The sequence below is a fragment of the Megalops cyprinoides genome, chromosome 6 (assembly GCF_013368585.1).
Source record: "Megalops cyprinoides isolate fMegCyp1 chromosome 6, fMegCyp1.pri, whole genome shotgun sequence".
Classification (NCBI taxonomy): Eukaryota; Metazoa; Chordata; class Actinopteri; order Elopiformes; family Megalopidae; genus Megalops; species Megalops cyprinoides.
This window is the reverse complement of record NC_050588.1, coordinates 38453453-38477500: the sequence shown is the minus strand read 5'-3', so window position 1 is coordinate 38477500 and position 24048 is coordinate 38453453. Positions and strand designations below refer to the sequence as shown.

Below are 24048 nucleotides of genomic sequence, written 5' to 3'. Positions count from 1 at the left end.
AGGCTTGTTGACTGAGACCCAAAAAAGCAGAAGATACTTCTTTCTAAATGAAAGTATAGTTTGTAATGTGATATAATGGGGACTTTTTAAGCGTTGTGTTGTTTGAACATTGTTAATTATGCTATTGTGCCTAGTAGGCTGTGGCGAACTCTCCACAACTCTTCAAATGAACATATTTGGATGGATGCCGGGGGACAATATGAGGGGTGTGGCAGTGGCACTAACTCGCCAGCAGGGGGCTTTCGAGTCCAGGAAGGTTCAGTAATATGTGCTGTCCCCTGCTTCAGTGTCCGTGATTGGATTACTTGTAAAGATCACTTTTTAGACGGATTAACCTGCTACAAATGTGAGCGCTGAATAAACACACACACACAGACACACACACACACACTCTCTCACACACACACAGATAGATTTACATCTGTCCTCAAAGTCCCGTATGTACCTCTGTCACTTTATTCCATGACATATAGCTTTGAAACACTAGATGGTTACAGCGTAGTATATTACATCATGCATTTACTTAGCTCTTACCCCGACTGACTTGCATTGTTTACACTTTGCAAATGAATAATTTATACTGCTATATACTGGCTGAGGCTATTCAGTTTAAGGACAAGGATACAGCAGCAGAGTCATGTCTGGGACACCTCTAGTTCCTTAAACATTACGCTACACCGCTTCCCACATTAGTGGTGCCACACCGCTTAGGCAATGGCTTCACTTAAATGCTACAGTCTGATATTTGCACTTAATCTGTTGGCCAGTTTGCATACCGAATCGGAGGACGGCTGGAAGAATTCTCCAGAGAACGTAATCCATAATCCACATATCTTAATTGTAGAATAACGTGCACATTTAAAATTGTGTGCTGTTAATGAAAAGCAAAAAAAAAAAAAAGACAGAGTCACCCTGTATCAGAGCAGGCAGTGGTTTCCTCTCAGTGTGTGTCACCCCGGGTCTGTGTCAGTCTGCAGCTGGCCGCTCCAGACAACCTTGCCAGGACTCTACAGAGGGACATGTGTCACAGAGAGAGCTAATGAGCTTTCAGAGATCAGAGACTGATCAGACAGGCTTTTGTGGATGATGACCTGTTAAAGTGTTACAGTTGTGCAGAGCATCGTTTGCCTGCTGTGTCCTCACCACAAAGCTTTGTTTTACTTGGGAAACTGTGAGAATCTGAGTAGTTCAACAGGTGGTAATGTAGATGCAGTTGTATATTGAATAACCTTTTTATAGAAATCTTAAACTGTTTATGTCAGTAGTGTAAAGACTACGTAGCTACCGTTCAGTATTGCACTAAAATATCTTTCAATATCTAAAAACAATTTACATGCAACACAAGTTATGATCTGTGTTGCATTCAAATCACTCCTTGCTCATGTAACGTCATGTTTCATGTTTGTGTATTGCAAGGCCTGTCTTGTTTTCCAGTAATGAAATTTTGAATTAAAAATTTCTCAGCCAGTCACACAAAATTTGAAAATTAATCATGGGGGCGCTGTTGAGCTCACAATCAAAGGGACAGGAGAGTCACTGTATGGACATGATAAGTTAATATACAGGGTCACAAAGATATAAGACAAGGTAAGGCAGTCCACCCTAACTTGATACTGCGGAGGGAAACCCTAATCAAGCCTGTCAGCTTTAAAAGTGTTTTGATAGGATGCACAGAGTGTTCAGGTCACCTTTAAATTAGAATTGCATGGATTTTCTTCTGAAGGGTGCCATAGATTATTTTGCAATGTATCTGACATGTCCACATTTTTGGGTATATCAAGCTTAAATTTTGAAACAATCAATTGCAAAGGTAAAGTTAAACACAGGGTTTATCTCTGTTTAGGACACTGACTACAATCCAGTAGCCTATTAAGCAATGGGAATGCCACTTTGCTAAAAGAACATTAATGGGTGACTTACAATCATAGCTTTTGAAAATGCTGGCATGAATGAGATTTAAATTGTGCCACCCATTAGCCTGGCACCCCACAACAGCAGAGCACTAATAGTTGCTTTGGTCTGAAAATCGATACTTGTCTGCTGCACTTACGACACACATATTTCATTCCCAGTGTGCGGCCTCTTCACAGCATTTGCTGCACATATGAGAGGCACACATTCACACATCTTGTGGATGTAAGTAGAGGGAGAATGCTTGTTTTGTTCGTATGGCTGCTTGTATGCCTTTGAAAGTCCGCCAGTCAGTTCTGCCCCCAGGCATTTTCAAGTGCACTGAGTGTGTATGAAAGAACACAACATTTCTATCAAATATTCACTGTGTGCCTTTGGTTAAGTAGATACCACTGTGTCCAGCCTTTCTATTCTTTATGAAAATTCCTCTCTTGTAATAACAAAAAGGTCCTCTACACTCTGAGTACATTTAATAGACAGCTCTCCTGAGTTATAAATTCCTGTATACAACTCAAGTTGTTCACAGTCCCTTTGCAGCAGGAAATTTTAAAAGAGTACTCATGTTGCAGTGTGCTTCGGACATGTATCTGTGGGTCAGAGAGGGGTTAGACGCACCCCTGATCCTGCACATTCTAGCCATCACTCACCCTCAAAGCCAGGTCAGAAAACTCTGGGTGCATTCTGCAAGGTGACCCCTAACCAAAAATAACCCCGTTATCACAGACAGCCCCTACCGATGTAACTCTGTGTAGTCTTGGATTTATGGAGCTGTTGCTCCATTTTCTTTACAAAACCTCCTGGAGTATTTGTTGTCATTAAAACTCTTTTCTTTGTCTGATGTGGTTGTACTCTTGCCTCCTTTGTACTTGTCTATGCAGTGACATGTCCACCTATTTGCCCTCAGAACAGGCTGGAAGCCCACAGCTTTGGAACACGAAGTCTCAGGTATGCAGTCGGCTTCTCCGTGCTCGCATTGCCCTTTTAAGTGGCGTTTTCCGTGGATGCAGGTGTCGCTGCGGATCGAGCGGGCACCAGCTGTCAGTCAGCAGAACTGTCTGGGAGAGGACCCCACTACGCCGACACTCTCCGAACCCCTGCGCTGTGAATGAACTAAACTATATAGTTCATCGCCTCAGCGACAGAGACACCTTCCTAAATACAATATTCAAATAACCACGAATGCTGCACTCAGAGTTACTCTGCGCTCATCCTTCCTTTTGCATTTGGGAATTGAGCCACCTTTTACGCACGCAACTAAATAATCAATGCATTTCTGCGTCATTGGCATCGCTTTTAAACAACAGCATAGATCGCTGTTGATTTTCTCGAAAGGGTGCGATCGTCGCACGTTAGGTGACGCTGTGTTGGAGCAAAAGCGTAATTTTTGTTAGAATAAAGGTGATGCTGTCTGCACTGCATTAACGAACGCGCGAGCCTCGCGAACACCGAATCCCCCCCGCCGCAAAAAAACGCAATAACGGCAGAGCAGCCTTTGCCTTCAGCGCAGTGTACCCTTGCCCTTTTAAGAAGTGCACGCCGACTTTCTTTAAGGGCCCCGCTGTGACCATCTCCAGCTACGCCCCCTACGGGCAGCGGGGCGCACTGCGTCGGCGCAGCGCAGTCCCTGCTGTGCCCTCACAACGAGGCTGACTTTCCATTGGAAGCCGGAGCTGCATTCCACCCCATTCATGCTGGGGAGCCACAGTCTGCGAGCGGAGCTCAGAGCGAGTGTACCGTCACGGGGACTAAATGTGTGCAAGTTTGGGAATTTAACTATGGGAAGGATATAAAACCTCAGGATCACGTCAATCCGTAAGTTGAGCAAGTATTTTCCCGATCGATGTTCGTTGTGTTGTAATTGTCTTCGTGTTAGAATATGTGACGAGCTGTTTCTTCCACGCGTTGGGGGATCTGGGAGATTTTTTCCAGCCCCGTTCTTCTTAAGACTTCCACCGGTGTCCGCGTCCCCCGTTTTCTTGCGATTCTTCGCGTTGCTTCAGTTTATCTCGGGGACTGGGCGGCCAGCGTGTGCCACCAGCTCGTTTAAGAGGCGCTTTCGTAGCGCATTAAACTTTACATTGCAGCTGTATTCTGTAGTAATTCGGCGAGGGCTCTGCGTGGTTTTGTGCGAATCCGACGCTGGAAACTGCGCACATTGGCGCTGGAAAGGCTTGCGTTCGGGCTGCAGGACTTCCACTCGCGCGGAATGGAATGCTTGCTGGCTGTAATCGCCGAACTGATACAAGTAACTAGCTGGACAGATAGCGCACGATTATTCGAAAGCAAGGCTGAAATTTACCAGCACAATCCAGGAATGTACATGCCCAGAATAAAACGATAAAGATTGTCACTGGATTGTAGTGTATTCTTACTTGAAATACAGAGTTTTCTCACCTTCTACGTTATTTTCTTACCACGTATTACATGCAGACGTGTTCATTCGCCTGCCTAATCTTTTGCTTAAATGTGTACTCAGTGTTTTTTCTCTCGTGGAAAAGATCTAAAACGCATATGCCGATGTTTTTCTTGCATCAGTTATATCAGCTGTGGGTGTTAAAGGAATGCTTCTTGAAAGAAATTTGCCGATGAACACGGCACGGTTTGTCCCCGGGAACCTAACGTGTTGAAAGGCAAGAAATCTGCTGTTTGGGAATGAATTTATCTTACTGGGTAACTGCTTTAGGTCCCAGTTAATCGTTTCATTACGTCTGTACACACAGGAATTGCATGTTTGCTGGTACTAAACAATTTGTTTTATAGCCTGCATACAGAGGAATCGTATACATTGTTACATATTCTATTATTTATTTTGGAGATACAAGGCACTACCTAACCACTATTTTCTAAATGGGCAAGAGGGATTGAAGGATTTCTCTCGGGACCTCTTGGTGCTGTCTGGGTAAAAAAAAAATCGATGCCCCTATTAGTCTTAAAATGATTAGTTACGGTGGTTGTTTTTTTGTGAAGTTGGTGTTAATCACCCGCCACAACGCAGAATTATTGAATGTTTCGGAGGTTGGGCGGCGAATGCAAGTCCGTATTGCTGGTGATTTGGACTGTGTGCGGCTGAGAGATGCATTCGAACATGCCTGTGGGTGTTGACTCGCACACATTTGATTTTATTTAACAGGATGTGCGTATCATTACACAGCGTGGGTGTTTCTTTAAAGTTGTAATATTATACATTTCATTAACTACTTGCAACCGTCCAGCTGTTTATTTCAAATGTGAGTCTGAACGAGAGGGTTAACTCACGCCAGTGTATTAATAACGAACAGGTAAGATCTTCTCTCTATGAAAACAATACTTATTCTTCCAAATGAGGCAGTATTTTATGCATAAAATATACGGACTGCATCCTTCCAGGTACCAAGTGTGCAGTGTGGAAAATACTAACCGCTGGCTCAGTCCAAGGCGTCTTGCACGCTTCTGCGTGGAATTATTTTACAATCAGAAACAGTAGCGATGTACATTCGCGACTGATTGGGTGGAAAGGCACCCGTTTGCACGTATTGTTATCTGAGTGTAATTAGGCGTTTTTCCCTCTCTTTCGTGACAGGGGTAACAGCGTGGCCGGCATTCAGATGCAAATCACTGTGAACATATCCAGCCAGGGACGGGGCTGGTGTTAATGAGTAGGAGTAGGTCATACGATTTAAATATCATAGGGGTTAATCGTTTAACCAATCACGAGCGGAGGAGGTGTTCAAAATTCTTCATTCTCGCGATGAGGGACGGGGGGGATTGCTCGACCGTCCGAAATTAAATGGCTAAACAAGACGCCGAAAGCAGTAAACCCACGCCTAATTAGTCGGTCCAGCGAGGCGAAGTGGATACAGTCTGTAAAGATCAGAGTAAGAATGGGACGGTGTGTAGATGTAGTTGACAGATCTGCTGGTATGGCCGCGTTTGCGTTAGAATGACGTGGTTATGGAGGAGCTGCTGCGCGAGTTCGGCGCCCAGCGGACCACGTGCATCCATTCCCAGATTGATTCGGTGGTTTCTTGAAGCAAATGGGGTGAAACGTTGCCACCCCACCGATGAACACAATGTAACCCACAGTGTAACACACAGTGTAACGATGTTTACGGGACGGTTATGCGGTGCTGCCTTTTGGGGTTTTGTTTCACCTCGCTAAGCAATGGGGCCTCAAGTTCTGAAGTGCCTCTCTGACCTTCTTGCGTCTGCACGGCGTTTTGGAAGGAGGGGAGTGTCATTTACAACTGACTGACAGCGGGGAAATCTGTAGTCAATTTATTAGTCTTGTGATTCCAGTTTGATGCGGCCTTGCTGCTGCTCACTGATCGGGGTTTCCAGAGCAAAGCAGGAGGAACTTGTAAGGCAGGCAGTGTTAGACGGCAGGCCTACGGGTTCGGGGGGTGGCCCTGCAGCAAATGGTTGACATGGTTTGTTTATTTAGATGGATTCCTGGATCAATATGTTGCTCTTTTTTTACCAGCTAGTAAACTTCACTTGGGGTTTTGATCAGGCTCTTACTGTATGGTCACATTTATTGTTTATGCACTGTGCACACTTGTGTCAAGTGGCTAGCACATGCAACATGTGTCCGTTACCTAATTTGAATGGTTGAGAAGTGTTAGGTTAAATGACGTGTTTATGGACTCTGGTCTTTGGTTAGGGTTATAGTTGAAGCTGTGGCTCTCAGCTGTGGCTCTCAGTCTTCAATAAGACACTTAATTTAATTTTTTTTTTTTTCTTGTAAAACCCAAGTGTATAAATGGACTACAGTACAGCCCACCACTTTAAGCCACTGTGGAAAAGGTTATCTGAGAGAGAAAGATGCTGATAAAGTTTTGGCAAACATGGCTACCGTCATGCTAATGACTCACCAGTTAAAGCTTGATTGCATGAAATAAATCAAGTCTAGAGTATGTTGGTTGTTTCAGTGGTTTCTCTGCAGCAGACCCCTTCATTATCTTCATGCTGGATTTTTAGGTGCGCTGAAAAGAGCCTCTGCCATCTAACAGGGGCACTAATGGCTTCCATAAACCATTTGGCAGAAACTTTCCGCCGTGCCTTCAGCCCAAGATTCTGATGACTAAGGACGTTTAGAAGAGGTGTTTCTGTTCAGCGTGTTCCCAGGGTTATCTAACAGCTGTTGGCATCGGGCGATTAAAACCATTTACCCGTTTCCCGTGCCCATTTTGGCGTGAATGAGACTGCGGGCCTGAATCAAAGCGCAGGCCGGGGATTGATCTCCTCTGGAGTAATGGGTTCTCTGTGATGCCACAGCGCGGGTCCACGTGCGCCGCATGACTATGGTGATGTGCAAAGTTTGGAATCGAAGCTGATGGGCGATCATTGCGCTCCTCTGAGCCCGGGCACAAGTGTCCCGCACGTATGCCCCGCGCCTGGGACGTGTTAAGTGTCATATTAACCCACATCTGTGCTGGATGACCAGACAGAGAGCAAGCTGAATTACCAGGGTGTGTTCTGGACAACTGGTGGAGATTCATTTTTAGTTACCAAATGTTTTCACTTACCAATCACACAAAATAAATTTGTGGCTAATATGAATCTTAAATTTGTGATCATTAATATGTCACAAAGAGAGTAAGTGCTGTTGTCTTTTCATAAGTAGAAAAACAAATCAACTGAACTCAACCACAAAAGGGGGTATTTTTCTCTGCGGCCATGGTGTCCATTGTTAGAAAGCCCTTGATAAATCGTCAGTCATCTTTGGGAGCGGGGTGGGATGGGATGAAACAAGGCACCAAGGCAAATGTTATTTTAATCAGTAACAGGCGTTAGGGTGAACTGCAAACATATGTACAATTAATCAATAGAGCTCTGTTTCTCTAATAACACTCCTGTGTGTGTGTGTGCGCGCGTGTGTGTGTGTGTGTGTGTGAAAGAGGGAGAAAGAGACTGGCCAGACTCCCTTCACAGCTCCCCTGATTGGCAGACGTTTTAAAGCTGGTGTGACAGCTTCCTCCTCCGGCATTTCCCCTCTCTGTCTCCTGCCACTTGTGTCCCCCTTAGCAGTGCGCCCCAACTTTCCACCCCGCCGACGTCCCGGCACCCCCTAATCGCCACATTCCAGGATGTGTCTCGCCCTGCAGTCACGGATTCCTAACTGTGGCTTTCACCTCATAAAGCCGAGGGCCTGGCATCTGTGTACCGACTTCGGTAACTGTTGCTTCCTTAGTGGCATTCTCTGTAAGCAGCGGTTGCAAGTTTCAGTCTAAAAGTGCTGGATTTGATAACACAGCACCGGCAGATGCCTGAGAGGTTCTTTGTGGAGGGAACACCACACCTTCAGACCCCCACGTGTTTTGCATTTTACTGCTCTTTGATGCGGCACTTGGGTGACAGCCTCTGCCTCTCACAGATGCTGCCTCTCCCCTCCCCCCTCGGCCACAGTGGTCTGGCTGTAGTGGTTTTTTTTTTTTTTTTTTTAGGGAGTTTTATTTGTGTGCTGCGAGAAGAGTTTGTGCCGTGGGTTCGGGGGCCGACTGTGGTGGGATGGGAGGAGTCCACCCGATGTGAGTCTCTCTCTCTCTCTCTCTCTCTCTCTCTCTGTGTCTCTCTTTCTTCTTTGGGGGCTCCTCACTGTCTGCAGGCCGTCAGCCGCTCAGCGAGGCCAGCAGTATTAAAAAGCACTAAAGACGCGGTGGGGGGGGGGGGGCGTGTACGAGAGCCTTGTGTCGTTAACCAAACCCCGCTGACTCCCGTCCCTGTCGCAGGCGACCGACCCTCGCGTATCACATAAAGACGCCCTTATTTGCTCTCCCGGGGGAGGGGGGAGGCCCCGGCGATCGCTGACCCAGGCCTGTGGATGCTCAGAGCAGCATTCACACGGCTGGCCTGTATGCCAGCGTTTCACGTTCCAAAACCTGGAAGGCAGTACACAGTCACGCATTGACACCAGTGTGTGAAGCCAGCGTAGATCTAACTGTTTGGGGATGCTGTGACCATGACAACAGAGGCAAATATTAAAGACTGAGCTGCTGCCAGTTCAGTTCATCTGTCTGAAGAGCATGTTTGATCACACGGGACATTGTGTCTCAAAACAACCTGTCTCGTGTAAAGTATGTCTTTTCGAGAACAAGAATTGAGAAACTTGGCTAAAGTTTTGATTTTTCTTCAGTGTTTTCTGTAACGTATCACTCTTTTTTAATAAGCATTGTCATTAGTTATTTTTATCTCTCACTTTTAATCATTCTTCAAAGGCCTGACTGCTGTCTGCCTGAGCGACGGCAGCTTTAAACTCTGCTGGGTTTTGAAGTATCTGCCTCTCTAACGGACTCGTAGATCAAGGAAGAATATTGAATATTTTTTCTCCCTGTCTGATTCCTTCAAAATGGAAGTAAAAGAAATCATGCAAATGGAAGCATAATTTGAAAATACTCAAACTACAACTGATCCAACATGTTTTGGTGTAGTAAGGCCTTTGTTGTCTAAGAACTACAGGGCTGTGGAGGAGCCTTTTATTTTTTCGTGTTTGTTTTGTACATCAGACCATCCATTGCAGGTATTGAAGCCGTTCTTTTCAGATCAAAAGCGCCTCCTCCTGAGGAAGGCGTTGTTGTGAGTTACTAGAAAACATTAAGTAAATGGGCACATGCTGAAGGCTGTGTCTGCTCCTCAGATCAGAGCAGGGCAGCTGAATTTGGGGTGCACTGTAGGGGCGTAGGGTTCTCCCGTCCGAGGAGCAACCAGTCGCGAGAACCTGACGGGTACAGTGCCGAATCCGCCCCTCCCGCGGTGCACCCCCCTCTACTGAAACGGCTTGTTTGTCTGGGATATTTGTTTGTGAGTTTGTTGGGCTCTCTGCCACGCCTCTTGCACAGATTTTACAGCGTGTGTCGTATATACAGGGCTGGGTCTCAGCCAAAGCCAGGCTTCTCTTTCCTTTCCATGTAGCGGAGCGGAGTGGAGGTTCCTTGGTGCATTGGTGCAGGGCCTCCTTGTGTTCAGTGTCCCCATCATCAATGTCATCTCCATGCCCTTGGTTTGTGTATCAGCACACTTGGTTCAGTTGAAATAATTTTGAACCTAGAGTGCAGTGCTGTGCTGGGTTTTTTTTTGGGGGGGGGGTGTTGTGTGGAGGGGAAAAAAACCTGAGAGTGAGTTTGGTGAGGCGGGTTAGCCTCTGACCTTTGACCTGACCGGGTTGCATTTAAGTTGCAGTGTTTCCACATGCAGGTCTGCTGGGTCTGTGCTCATAAATGTGTGCCTTTGATCAGACATTATTCCCTGCCCAGCTGCAAGGTGCACAGGTCAGCGTTACATCTGGATGCGATTGATACGGGGCCTAAAGAGAGAGTGTCACGGGGGCTGTGGAGCTCTTTTCCTGGGCAAAACGCTTGCATCCCCAGCCCCCCCCCCCCCCCCTTCACACTCTCTGCTGTCAGTCAGCTGAGCTTTAGCTTTTTATTGATTGGGAATTAAACAGTCAATGTTGCCGTCTAGAGATCTATTAGACCACCCATCACCTACACAGGGTTATTTATTTTTTTTAATTTTCCCCGTCGCGAGCTCCGCGATGTTCTCGCGCAGGAGAGGGGAGGCAAATGTTGTTTTTTCAAATGCGTTCTGAAGATTTCTGTTTATTTATGGTTCTCAGCAGAGACTATTGGCGGCTTTGCTCCAGGCGCGTTCGAGCTGTTAATGAGAGAGACTCTGCGAGAACCGGCAGTCTATGAAGCAACGCCGGCTTCGCATTTTTCATGCTTATGTGCGCGGATGTATACTGCTCTCTGGTGTGAAAGATTAAAAGGAGTTTTGTTTGTACAACTGTTGAGGCATTTACAGTTTTGTGATTTATGTTTTGGCGGCGGTTTTGGCGACGTGGTGCGGTTTATAATTGCCTGTCTTTTTTTCGCCCCCCTCTCTCTCGCGTACGGGAGTGAACGTCCTGCTGGAGCCTCTCCCCTGCTCCCGCTCTCATTTCTATTTACCGAGGGGAATTTAAATAATTCAGGAGCCCGCGACTCTGCCTGTAAATAAGACTAATAGAAGCGGGGTTTAAGAGAGGCGCTTGCCCGGGGAAAGCGCGGCGGCGAGGATGCCGATAAATCAGGTAGCATCGTAAACGCGGTGCGACCGCTGACTCTGCAGAGCCGGGCTCGTTTGCGGAAGGTCAGCTGGTGCCGGTGCCGGCCATGTTTCCCATCTCGGTCCCTCTATTCTGTGATTCTCAGTAATCTCATAACGAGTAACGCCTGTAATGACTCTGTACTGATGGTGAAGTAGTCACCGATGCTACAGTGGCAGGCCCTCTCAGGAAAGTCTCACCCCATCGTTTTTTGGCTTTTGTCAGTTATTTTCTTTCCTCTTAAAATTTTGAGGCAATTTAAACAAATCTGGCCAGTGTCCAAGTCTCGCTAATCCCCCTCCCAAAAAAAAAAAAAAAAAAAAACAGAAATAAAAAACATGAAAAGGAGCAGCACGGAAAGCTCTCCTCTTCCTGTGTGGAGCTGGGCTTCATGCGTGTGCGGCTCTCCTGCCTCTGACTCTGAAAGATGTTTGAAATTCCTGGCTCGCTGACGAGGCTCATTGCTCACGACCAGGTCCAAACACACAAAGCGGGGGCGGCGTGAACGGAGGGCACAGAACCCTGAGCCGGACTCCCCTCCTGCAGCGAGCTGAATGCGTCTCTGGGTCTATTGTCAGGCGCCATTGTGCGCCTGAAAGGGTTAAAGAGTCACAAGTGATGAGCCTCCCTTGGTCGCCCCTCCATTGTGTGCTGGTATGTGGCACAGCGTAGCATGTCTACCGCTGCTATGCAGAAAAGCTTTTTTTAAACACCGGGGCTGCTACAACGGACAGCCTGAGAGAGAGGCAACGTAGCCACCCCTGAGCTCTGTGCGCTGGTTCAGCTGATTACGGGGAGGAGAGTTTGGTTCTTGTTGAGCTTTTTATTTGTGTATGTGACTGAGCACACATGGCTGAGTGGGGGGAGTGGGGGGGGGGGGGGGGTGAGCTTTGGCAGTGTAATGGCTATACCAGACCTGGGGTGTGGAGACATTAGCAACAGGGGAATCACGGCCAGCTTTTCAAAGCGTCGGCCCCGCTCCCTCCTGGAGGGCCTGAGCAGGGGGATCTGGGAATAATTACTCTGCCAGACAATGCGGGACCTTCAGTGGGAGGGGCCCGGGCTGGTGGGAGGGGCAGAGGAGGGGTCAGAGGTCACGTCACTCTCTCTCCCGAGGTAGCGTCCTGGCAGGTTTTTATTGGCAGGGGTGGTCACAGTGGAGGGTCAGGCGCAGTGGGGGAGGGACCGCTGTTGTGTGCTTCACATCACTGTCATTATGGCCTGTGATAGCGCCCCCGATGACCTTTGACCTTGTTTGTGCATGTGTAATACCAGCCTCTCCTAGAAGGGACCTGTGTGGCCGACCTGCCATTCTAAGTCACTGACTGGAGCAGGAAGGGGGAGGGGCCAGCTTGCACAAAAGGGAAGTATAAATGCCATGCATATATTTCCCATGACCTCTGCTTGTTACACTATTATTGTCATTTAGCAGATGCTCTTATCCAGAGTGACTTACGTGGGTTACAGTTTTAAATGTTGTCCATTTATACAGCTGGATATTCACTGAGGCAACTCTGGGTTAAGTAACTTAGGGTACAGCAGCAGTGCCACAGGGGGGAATCGAACCAGCAACCTTTCAGCTATGAGCCCTGCTCCTTCCCACGATGCCACAGTGCCCCATCACTGTGTGTATGTGCACTTTTGCAAGCTCTCCTTTTTACTGAAGACAACAGTCAAGCAACCTGCTCCCTCGCCTGAATCTGAAGTGGGCCAGGAAGATGTTACAAACGTCACAGTATCCTTCAGAGTTTGTCCAGTTGGCACTGAAGTGAAGTGTGAAAATGGCATCTGTGTCTGCACGCGCCATCCGGCTGGTTTCCGGGGAGCCCGGGGAACGCCGCAGAACCTGTGGGTGGAGGGTGGTGCCGTGCCCGCCCGCTGAAGACCGGGACCTCCCCTTCCCCCCCTTCCAAAAGAGCCGCTGTGTGCAGGGACCTGAGCAGGAGCTCTCCCTCCGACAGGCGTAATGGATAGTGGAGAGACAGGTTTGGAGAGGAGGGGAAGAAACGGGATAATCCCCTCAGACGCTGGCGGCTGTGCCTCGTCTCCGCCCGAGCCCTGCCTGCCAGCTCAACTCCAGTGCCGAAGAAAAAAAAAAAAAGAAAAGCCGGGAAAACGGTTACATCTGAGGCGCCTTTTCCTGAAACACGGATTGCTTTAAAAAAAAAAAAGTCTGTCTTTGTTAGTGTCTCAGAGAGGACGACGCTGATTAGCCTGAATGGAATTTGGAATTCCACACACACGTGAAGCCATCCCCCCCCAGCGTCATGGAAACGTCCATTTGGATTGTCCCATCAGGCATGTAAACACAAACTCGGGGAGGGGGAAAACAAGACAGTCACTGTTGAAAGGAAATCCATGAGCTCCATCGCAAAAAATGGGGCTCTTAGTCATCCGGAAAAAGGAAATATTTCCTCTAAGGTTTGAGGGCAGACTCAGAGTTACTGTTACTGGACACACTGACCTCAGGCGCATTCACGCCACTTTTTGGAATGTGCGCTCGGGAAGAGCATCACATGACCTGATCAGATTCAGCTCGCAATCTGGGGAGAGTGTCTGAAGAATAGGAGGGAAGGGAAGACTGAAAGCATAGGCGTAGACTGAGTGTTGAAGGTTTTCAGGGCGCTTCAGAGAGGCCTTTAAGCTTTTACCTGTGTAAATCTGATATTTGTCCCTGAGTCCTGAAGCTAGGTCCTGGCATTGAAGTGGCTGTTGGGACTCGAGAACATGCACAGTAAGGTGCCAGAGAGTTTGGAAGACAGATTATCGGAGTATTTTCATGTTTTACTGGATACTCCGCGTCTCCCAGGCAGGATAGAGAGGGGTGGGAGGGTTTTCTTGGCGGCGCAGTTGAGGAGATGTGGCCCCAGCCAGTGAATCAGTGTGTTGTTATTGAGCAGAACTCCTATTATGTGGGCAGGTCAGTTGAAGATGACAGAATCAAGGCTGAGTCACGCTTGATTGAGCCCCTCTCTGTCCGAACAGCTGTTTGGCTCAGGAACGGCCTCGTCGGTTTGTGGGGGTTTTGGAAGTTACGAAACAGATGTTTTTGTCTTGTGAATCAGATAAATTTCGTTTCGGGGAAATGTAAGCGGAACACCCCCAGATTCTGAGATTGGCGCTTTCTGTCTGGCTAGTGCCAGCACTGGCGTACGGATGGCGGAGGATTTGCCTGCGCTAGGAAGGGAAATTTTGGATTTGGTGATTCACAAAACTCCCATCCCATGCCACAGCAGTCCGGTAGCCAGAGGCGCCTGAGACACCTTCCAAAAAAGTACCCAGAGTGGCCGGGAAGGAAAGGGCAGGAAGTGAGCAGGAAGATGCTGTGGGTACGAGGTACAGGGGGTGACAGTGCAGAGGTCAGGACGGCAGTGTAGCATGGATGTAAAGAGCAGGGCTCGTAACTGAAAGGTTGCTGATTTGATTACTGACTGGTGCACAGCTGCTATACCCTTGGGCGCGGTACTTAACCCACAATCTCCCCAGTAAGTATCCAAATGGATAACATGTAAAAACTGTAAGCTATGTAAGTTGCTCTGGATAAGCGCATCTGCTAAATGACAGTAATGTGATGTTCAGGTAAAAGGTGTTTTCGTGTGAGCCTGTGGTAGCTTCTATCTCTTGCCAGTAGCTTTGCATGTACCTGTCTGAGTAGGAGAGTGATAGTCTCTGTTTCTGGCTCTGTTCTCTCCATGCTCTGACTGTGTGCGTGTGTGTGTGCACGCGTGTGTGTGTGTGTGTGTGTGTGGGGAAATGCAAGTGCAAGTGCAGGCTGGGTAATTTCCCATGAGGTTGTGGGAAAGCACAGCTGCCCCTGCATGGCTGTGGCGACTGTGAGATACGTGCTGAGAGCTCATTGGTCACGTCTCTCCAGTGCGTGTTTAGAATATCGGGCACATGGGCCTGAGGTTCGAGAGTCAGGAACACTCACGTTGGGTCGTGAGTGAAGCTTTGTGAATGAGCCGTGTGCCGGAAGGGGCAGGAAAGCACCCCTGTCCTGCCGCCCCGGTCTCTGATGGCGTGTGTGTGCTTGTGCGTATGTAAAGAGGTGCTATAGCATTTGGGGGGGGTTGTTTGTTGGCAAATCTCGGTGAATGACTCCCTTGATGACTCTCTGGATTTGTGTGGGTGGGTGTTGATTAGTGTGGAGAGGAAGCACTTGGACCGGTGGTTTGTTGTGCAAATGTAGAGTAGCATTAATGGACTCGACACTCTGTCACTTCTACACCGGTATAAACCTGCCACGTCCCCATATTCCCTGTGCTGCTCACATCAGCTCTGCTGCTGTGCTGGACACGGAGGAGGGTTTTGGATCCAGTCCCATCTTCCTCCCGGGCACTGGCTGGTGGCACACCTCCGAGAGCAAAATGAGCCTGCATTTACCCTGAGCTATCGCTGTAGTTTGAAATGTAATAACTTCATTTATGTAGCTCCTTTCATACACCACAAAGTTTGCTACACAAGCTGCTTTACAGAGACAAGTCAAAACAAAGAGTGTAATAATAAAACAAGAGAAGGATCCACCATGCATGAGAGGAAAATGAAATGGAGAAGTGAGACATAAACGCCTCATACCAGCAAAGTACAATAAAAATGAATAACAATCAAAGGAAGTAAAAGGAAAAATAAAACCAAATAAAATGAGATATCCCCATTGAGAATGTGTTAGTGTCTACGTCAAAGTACAAACAAAAGGCAGACACTGCAGTGTGTAAGTCTACTCATGACATTACATTGACATTACATTACATTATTGTCATGTAGCAGATGCTTACATAGCTAGCAGAGCGGCTTGCATAGGTTACAGTTTTACATGTTATCCATTTATACAGCAGGATATTTACTGAGGCAATTCAGGGTTAAGTTCCTTGCCCAAAGGCACAACAGCATTAATGCTGTGGGGAATTGAACCGGCAACCTTTCAGGAGTAGCCCTGTTCCTTACCATGATGCTACAGTGCTGTTCTAATGTGTGACCTCTGTGCTGTCACCCCGCTGTGCCTCGTACCTGCAGCACCTTCCGGCCCACCTTCTGGGGTGGCTCCTCCATCTCTGCTCCACGTCCCACAGTGCCCCGGGCCGGTGGCCTCAGGGAGACTCGGACTGTGACCAGGCTGGAGCAGGGTGAGGGCGCTGCCAGATCACCGCATGTGTGTGTCTGTGTGTGTGTGTGCAGACCAGCCAGAGCCCATGTCCAGACTCCTCCTGTAACATGCATTGTGTTGCTCCGAATAAACGGCCAAGGAACTCGCCGGAGAGAAAAGGAAAAGGGGCCTGCAACAATGGAGCGATCCCCCTGTGTTTACACTGCAAACAAAAGCCGGCCGTGTCCGCCATGTCCGCCGCGTGCCTCAGGAAGGCCTCTGGCTTCACGACATCGAGGAGTGCCAGCAGCAGGTCCCTCCCGGTCCCGTTCGGAGGCCACGCGGCGGGCTCGGAGGCGGTTACAGGCAGGTTACTTCGGGGTTACAGGACCTGCTCCTCCAGCATTGCCCTGCCCCTATGGCTTCGGCCGTGATTAGCGGTTACTTTCCTGTTTACCCATCAGCGGCTCCCGAGGTGTGTGTCGCTCGCAGCTGCTGGAAGCGGTGTCACTGGTAGAACAGGAAAGTCGTCCCGGGGCAAACGGGTAGGGTGTTGTTTGAGGTCCTGCCATGTGGCTGAGTAATCCGTCTATCCCTCCCTCCCTGTCTCTCTCTCCCTCCCTGTCTCTCTCTCTCTCTCTCCCTCCCTGTCTCTCTCCCTCCCTGTCTCTCCCCCTCCCTGTCTCTCCCCCTCCCTGTCTCTCTCCCTCCCTGTCTCTCTCCCTCTCTGTCTCCCTCTCTCCAGACAGTGCCCTGCTGCCTTTGTCTCCAGGGCTTGGAGCAGGGAGGCACAGGGTACGAACAGTATACCTCATCAAATCGTCTTTCTTAGATTGCTGTCATTGTAAGATTATTATTATTTTATTTAAAATGAGCATGTATGCAAGACTAATTGTGTAGGAAGTGTTGTTCACAGCATAACATCTTATGTTTAATAAGCATAACTTTTGAATAAAAACTCAGGACGCTCTGAGTATTTCTGTGAAGAATATGCTTGCAGAACTTTTGCTTTGCAGATCTGGAGGTAGTGAGTTAATCATAACCTCAGTGACCTCTGTGAGTATCCATGGCTTACATAGTTGCATGGTTACTGATGGCACTCTCTCAGACATGTATGTGTGGCCTGCTTGCCTGTCTGGCTGCACCCAATGCCAGTGGGAGAGCAGTGCATTGCGGTCGCTGCCTGAGACAGCGTGGGCTGGCCGGCCGGCAGATCTCTCCCTCTCCCTCTCCCTCTCTCTGTCTCCCTCTTTCCCTCTCTCTGTCTTGCATGCGTTTCTGAGCCACCATCGGCCGGGTTTTTTTATTTGCTTGTATAAAGCACGGTAATGCTGGGTGGCCATGCTGACATAATCCCCATGTGGCCACAGGAAAAACATAGCTGGAATATTTCCCTTCGCCGCCCGGCCAGTCGGCACCAACATCTGCAGTCGAGTCCGGTTACTGCACGACACAGGCAGCCTGTGGGTCTCCCCGCATAGCTGCGGCCAGGAGAGCCGGGCAGCTCCACGCCGTGTCAGTGACATCCAACCCGACAGCCTCCAGGCCTCCCCGTTACATTCCTCTGACCGCTCCACAAACTCTGACCTGATTGGCCGAGACGCATCATGTGACACATTGGGTCAAGTTGAAGTTAAATGTGTGTTTGTTTTAAAGAACGTTACATTTTTTTACTATGCACCTTCCTGCAGTCTTGTAGTTTGGACAGTAACGAGAGAGGCAGATGGGTATTACAGCTTTTGAGTGTGAGCTTGGCTTTTGCTCTTAATATTCCATATGTGCAGAAACCTGTCTTTCAAGCCCGATACATGTTTACATACTGTCTCATGGGTTTAATTCTGTCATTGTTTTTCCGGTAAATTGCGTGTGTTTAAACCAGTTTGTTTTCATCCTGAGTAGTTTGATTGGCAAAGTATAAGGGACTTGTATTAGCGGTTTATGTATCTGCATTTAAATGAAGAAGTGAATTCATATAAAAGATGCAAATGTACCCTTTAAGGAAACCGAAACGCTAAACGGAAATGAGCGTCGTACTGCTTTATCTCGGCAGGTTGCGCGCTCGTCTGGTGTAATTACGTTAGCGCAAACACACCCGAGAGAAATTGAAATATATGACCGTAAAGGTCAGGATCGCGTGAAGGGGGAAAAAAAGCCATTCCCTCGACTGATGAGGCGAACCTTCATCCCGCTTTTACATGTAATTTGGAATTCAAATAAGTTCTCGTGTCAGGAGAGGGAAATGTGCCCATGAACCGCCCTCTCAGCGGAACTCTGGCAGCCCAACATTTGCAGTAACTGTCTGAGCTGAAGTGTTATTCCTCATATGGACGAACAGGACTGGTACATAAGCAAATTGTTAGCCTGGGTATTGATGAATAGGATTGATATGTTAAGTGTTAGCCCGCCTTTGGACAAATAGGACTGATGCGTAACTAAACTGTTAACCCACATATGGCCCAATAGGATTGATATAATACTGAATTGTTAGCCTGCACGTTACACTACATTATTGGCATTTAGCAGGTGCTGTTCGGAGTGATTTGCATAGGTTACAGTTTTACAGCTGGCTATTTACTGAGGCAGTTGTGAGTTAAGTACCTTGCCCGAGGGTACAGCAGCAGTGCTGAACCAGCAACCTTTCGGTTACGAGCCCTGCTGCTTACCACTACACCACACAGGCTGCATACGGAGAAACGGGATTGGTATATGCACAGGGAGTGTTTGCGTGCTGCGTTACCTTCGATAAGGTGTGTCCTGTCCCAATCAAAGTCAGAGTAAAGGCATGCTGTGCCCTGTGAGGGTTGACTTCTGACCTGTGTCAGTGATCCCGCTGACCCAGTAAGTCTCTGTCTGTGCAGCTCTGTCTCTCCATGTGTAATATCAGCCAGGGTTTCACTGGTCACCGCAGTTACGGTCTCTTCCAGAGCTGAGCTCAGGAGCACAGTGTGGAGGGAAGTGGCACCTGTTAAAGGAAACGGAAGTAAAAAAAAAAGTGCAGGTACTGTGGTTTTCCCCAGTGCCGCAGACCTGCCTGGTTTACACCCGGTCCACGCGCGTCGGGGGAGGGGCATGCGGCGGGGGTGCGGCGTCACCCTGCGTCTGATTGACGGCCCGTCTCCGGGGCAGTGTGAAACACCGCGGCAGATCATTTGCCTGCCTGTTTTTGTGTGATTAATTTGCCAGCCGCTGCTCTGCATAAGCAAAGCCGCACAGACAGGGCCCCGAGGCCTCTCTCTGCCTCCTGCCGTCCCTGTCCCCCCCCCCCCCCCCCCCCTATCATCCTTGTCATTCCTCCTCCCCTCCGTCTAACCTATCACTTCCTCTCCCCTCTCCCTCCCTTCTGTCCTGTCCTCCTTTGCTTCCTGTTGGTCCCCCTCTCTCCTGTTTGAGGCTGTATCATGCCTCCTCTTTGGGTTTCTGTCCTTCCCCCTCTCTCCTGTTTGAGGCCGTATCACGCCGGGTGCAGAGCGGAGATCAGGAGGTCAGTAATGGTGTGTAGAATCTGCTGCACCACGTTGCCACGGACGGAAAAGCCGCTGTTTCTCCTTTCAGTATGAGTGGTGCCACTGAGAAGCCTGCGCTCTGCTTTATGGAGTTCCTCCTTGTGCCATGCCCGGGGTATGAATGCCTTCACCCCACGCACAGCCGTGGAAGGTGCAGGAACCCCCCCATGTGTAGGGGTCTGACTGTCATTTTGGGGTATCACCTGTGGCAGGAGGGTGTGTGCTGTGCTGATGGGAGTCAGAGGATACACTTGGGATTGGACCCAGACTCGGACTCACACACACGTGTGCACACACACACACACACACACACACACACACACACACACACACACACACACACACACACACACACACACACACGCACGGGCGCACGCGCACACTCTGCCTCTGAAATCTGTAGAATGTACTTCCTTACCCGATGTGCTCCATTGGGAGAGTGTGCTGGTGAGGGCCAGAGAGCTGGAAACTAACTGAGCTCTCAGGCCACTTACTGAAGGTCGCCGTTCCCCCATCCCCCGTCTCTCTCTCTCTCTCTCTCTCTCTCTCGATCTCTATCGCTCTCTCTCTTTCTTTCTCTTTCTCTCTTGTATTTGATCGTGGAATGCAGTGGATAATTGAAGCTGACCCGAAATGGCTTTGGTGTAATGGCTGAATTTAAGCAAATTGCTCTGGTCTCCTCGGTCCGGGAGTACGGTTTTCGCCTGGGAGGTCGCTCAAAGAGCCATGGCTGCAGTCAGAGAATTGTTCAGTCATGCAAGGCAGCGCGCTTCAGGACTGGAAATCTGCAGGTCGCAGTCCCGGAAGGTGACTGCTTGTGCACCCTGTTCAGGTTATACAGCATAATTTCCTTTAGGGAATATCCAGCTCTATAAATATGTAATGAGGAAAAGTTTAACTTCTACGGATAGCTCTAGATAGAGACGATTTTTAGGCAAATGGTTAATGTGACTAACATCTGAATTATGTCGTATTTAAACGGCACCAAAAATACAATAACCAAGAACGTTTAAAAGTGAAGGATTGAAGGATGTATTCGCCCGGAAATGCATGCCGTTGTTCTTGCAGGGAATTTGAGTCAGAGTGCATTAGCTTTTTATCATGGGGTAGATCTATTACACCATTTACTGGATGAGGTAATGGGAGAGAGGGATGAAATGAGCTTATGCCTCTCTCTTCTAACCCAAACCTTTTGAATTCAATGGTTATTGTTTGTTGTTTTGTATTGGCAGAGCGGTATTGGCATGAGTTGATTTGCAGGGCGTGATATATGAGTTGGGGGGGTTCTGAGGGAGTGTTTGAGGGGTTGGGGGGGAGTCTCACTGTCGCTTGTTGGAGTCAGAGAGGAGGAATTCCCCCCCCCCCCCCCCCCCCCCCCCCGCCTCTGTCTCTGCCGGTTTCATCACCGGCCCTCGCTTGTTCGAAACCCCTCCCGCGTGCGGTCAGGACCGGCCAGGTATTGTGGAAGGTTAATTACTTTGGTAATTGCTTCGGCCGCGGCGTAGCCGGGTGTGTGTGGTGCTTGGCGGAGCTCGCCGGCCTGTTTGTGCGTGGCGAATGCTTAATGGCTCGAGATGGACACGCTCCCTTCTCTCCGTGTACGACGAATAGATCTTTGTCTCGCGTCTTCACTCCAGCGCCGCTGCACAGTGTCTTCGGATTACGCGCCGGGGGGATTTGTGTCGGACTGTGCCCTCGCTCCATGCCCGGGTGGAAGGGTCTCACGCTTATTGCGCGCCTGTAGCTGTGTCAACTCAGGTGTGCTAGTTGTTTATCCGAGTCTCTGCTTTGCTTACTTATTAGCTCTGTATCTCCTCCTAAGAGGTGCCCTCAGGGTGCACGGCCTTTGCGGTCGGAGTGCAAAGGTGAACTCGTGCCCTCTAATCTCGTGTGCATGTGAACGCACGGCCATACCTGGGGGTTGTGCGTTATCTTTTTTTACTAAAGGCATGCTGTGTAATAGAACTGTCTTTTGCAGCCCAATTCTCTGTGTGTGTCAAGACTTCCTCAGTAATATCCAGTCACATATAGTATCCAAGATTTTCACTGAAATTCTTTTCCAGAGGTCTTGACATCAGTTCATTCCCAAACACAAAAGACTTTCAAATATTTGCCAACTGTGGCAGCAAGCGTCTTTGCCAGATGTTCCTACCCTTAAACACTGAAAAGGCGTCACGAGTAAAACTGAATTAATGACACAAACAAGCCTCCGCTTGTTACCCCGCCGGACTCTGTTGTAAGGCGGCATTGGCAGAAGCTGTAGCTGTTGGTAGTAAAACAGTTAAGGACTGTTTTTAAAGAATGAAACAAGGGGGAAGGCGCATTTATGGCTGCCTGAAAGGTGCTAGTGATTCTCTTTAATGACTTTCTCCTTGAGGTGTCTTCCTTCTGCGGGGGGATTTATCGTGGTAGTGAGTACTGCACACTGGCATACAGAACGGTGAGCTTCAGAGGCAGGTCCCTGCTGCAGCTGAGAGCTTCAGTGGCTTTTAGCGCTGGTCTCAGAGGCCGGGATTTTTACTGATACGGCTGCTCTCCGATACGATGCATTTCTGTCCCGCGTCCCTCGTAAGAGTCAAGGGCGTTTAGGGTCGCCTCGTGGAAGCGAATAACGCGATTGAGACCGGCGGGTCGGGCATGGGCAGGCCTGTGTGAATAAGCCTCAGATGTGTTTTGCGGGCTTGGTGTGGCTTTCAGATGTTCAAGCCAAACGCCTTCTGCTAATCTGATTTGCAAATGAGACTGAGATTATAATAATTATGAGGTTAAACTATGAGCGGTCAGCCGCGGAATCTGGGGTATTATGTGGGAGAACTCGAACTAAACTTCCAGTAAAATAAATCCGTAGCTTTTCTGAAAAGTGCAATAGATTATCATGATCATGATACCCGTTTCATTGACGCCGTTTTGCAAGCACTGCTGCACCATTGCATGTCTTCTGAGGATTATGTTCTCCATGCTTTCTGCTCCTGGCCTCTTCAGGGGTCAGAGGTCATCGGCTGTTTCGATTTGTGAAGAGGGTGGTCTTTGTGCTCGTTAGTCCGCTTTTGATTGGCCCACGGGCTCAGTTGTCATTGTGTGATTCTGCCAGCCATTTCAAATTTAAAATATTGATGTCTGTTCCTCTCAAATAATAAATAGTACATTTAACCACTTTATTGTATTTTTTTTTTATTTTAATAGATTTAAGGGTCCCACTGGCTGAATAAACTCAATTTATATCAGTATGTTGACCAAAGTATATCTGGCATTTCCTAGTCCTGAGAGGAACTGCTGCCGTTTAAATGGACATGTAATCTGATTTTCCTGTGTTTCCTGTCTGTTTCCTGAGTGTGTAATACGGCGTTGCACATATCGTGGACGGACGATGTCAAAACCCTGCAAAATTGGTTTTGTGTGTGAAGGACTGGTTCTGAGGAACTATTGCACTTCTGAAGGTCTGTCTCAACAAGTGATGAGTGGAACCTTTAAAATTACAGCATTGTCTTATGTTCTCAAAAAGATATGAAATCCGGGGGGGGGGGGGGGGGATTAAATATAGGTCATCAGTGTAAGACTCAGGTCAGAGCTGGAGAGTGGTATCATGTGTAGTTCCCCCGCAGGACTGAGCAGGTCATAATAACAGGCGCCGGTGTCTCGCTCTGCCTTTGTGAGCCTGGTTTCAGGCAGCCCCCCTCCTCCCTCCCAGCGGATTTGGTTCAGAAAAGAAAGACTGGCCTCTGTCGGAGATTAAAACTGAATGAGTCGGGGAGGCTTACTCTGAGTGTGTGCACTCTGGATGTGTTTGTGTGTGCGAATGCCTGCTCTGTTCCCCTCACAAAGGCCCCGTGGTGACATCTTCGGCTCCAGTAGAGAAGCGTCCTGGTCATTTGTGACTGTTTGGAAGTTACATTTTGGTTCCTGTTCTTCTCTTGCGCCTCCTTCAGGACCAGGTACCAGGCCGGGGCTGTAGAGGCTGGAGGCCTGCCCCCTGTGGCCAGCTGTGGTAGTGTGTGCGGCTGGAGCAGCAGGCTTCTCTCAGGGCCTCACTCTCAGTGGGGTCCCAGGGCCCAGCAGGGGCTGTTGGGCAGCTGTGTGGGGTGGGGGGTGGAGGCACCGTACCTGTTTTGTGTTGTAATGTGTCCCCCCTCCACGAAAGTTCTCCCCTGTCATTACTGTTAGGGCAGGTCTTGCTGGTTGGTGGGCGGGTAGGGGCTGGTGGTGCTGGGCTGAATGTGGCACCGGGGCAGCCGTGAGAGTGAACCACCTCCCTGCTTGGCACTGTGCAGTGGCACTGCCAAAGGTTCGGTTACACTGCGGGTGCGCCGAGCCAGAGCTCACACCCTGTTCCGCGCGGCGCTTCCGTTTGGGCCGGCAGAACCTGAAACTCGCTGTCTGCCTTGGTTTACTTTATCAATAAAAGTGACTCACGGGCTCCTAAATGGAAAACCTCTCTGCCGCTTCCTGCACCGTCTCTGTCAGCGTCAGCTGCTTCTGCTGGATTTGCAGGA

At 48.9% G+C, this 24048-nt stretch overlaps 1 protein-coding gene across 1 annotated transcript in view; it reads left to right on the top strand.

The window, feature by feature from the left end:
• The first annotated feature begins 3630 nt into the window (after nucleotides 1–3630).
• LOC118778813 (plexin-A1-like) overlaps nucleotides 3631–24048 on the top strand; it is a 199495-nt gene continuing 179077 nt past the window's right edge. Inside the window, exon 1 of the mRNA XM_036530554.1 lies at nucleotides 3631–3723. The gene's annotated coding sequence lies outside the window, so the exon portion shown is untranslated. The remainder of the gene's footprint in view (nucleotides 3724–24048) is intronic.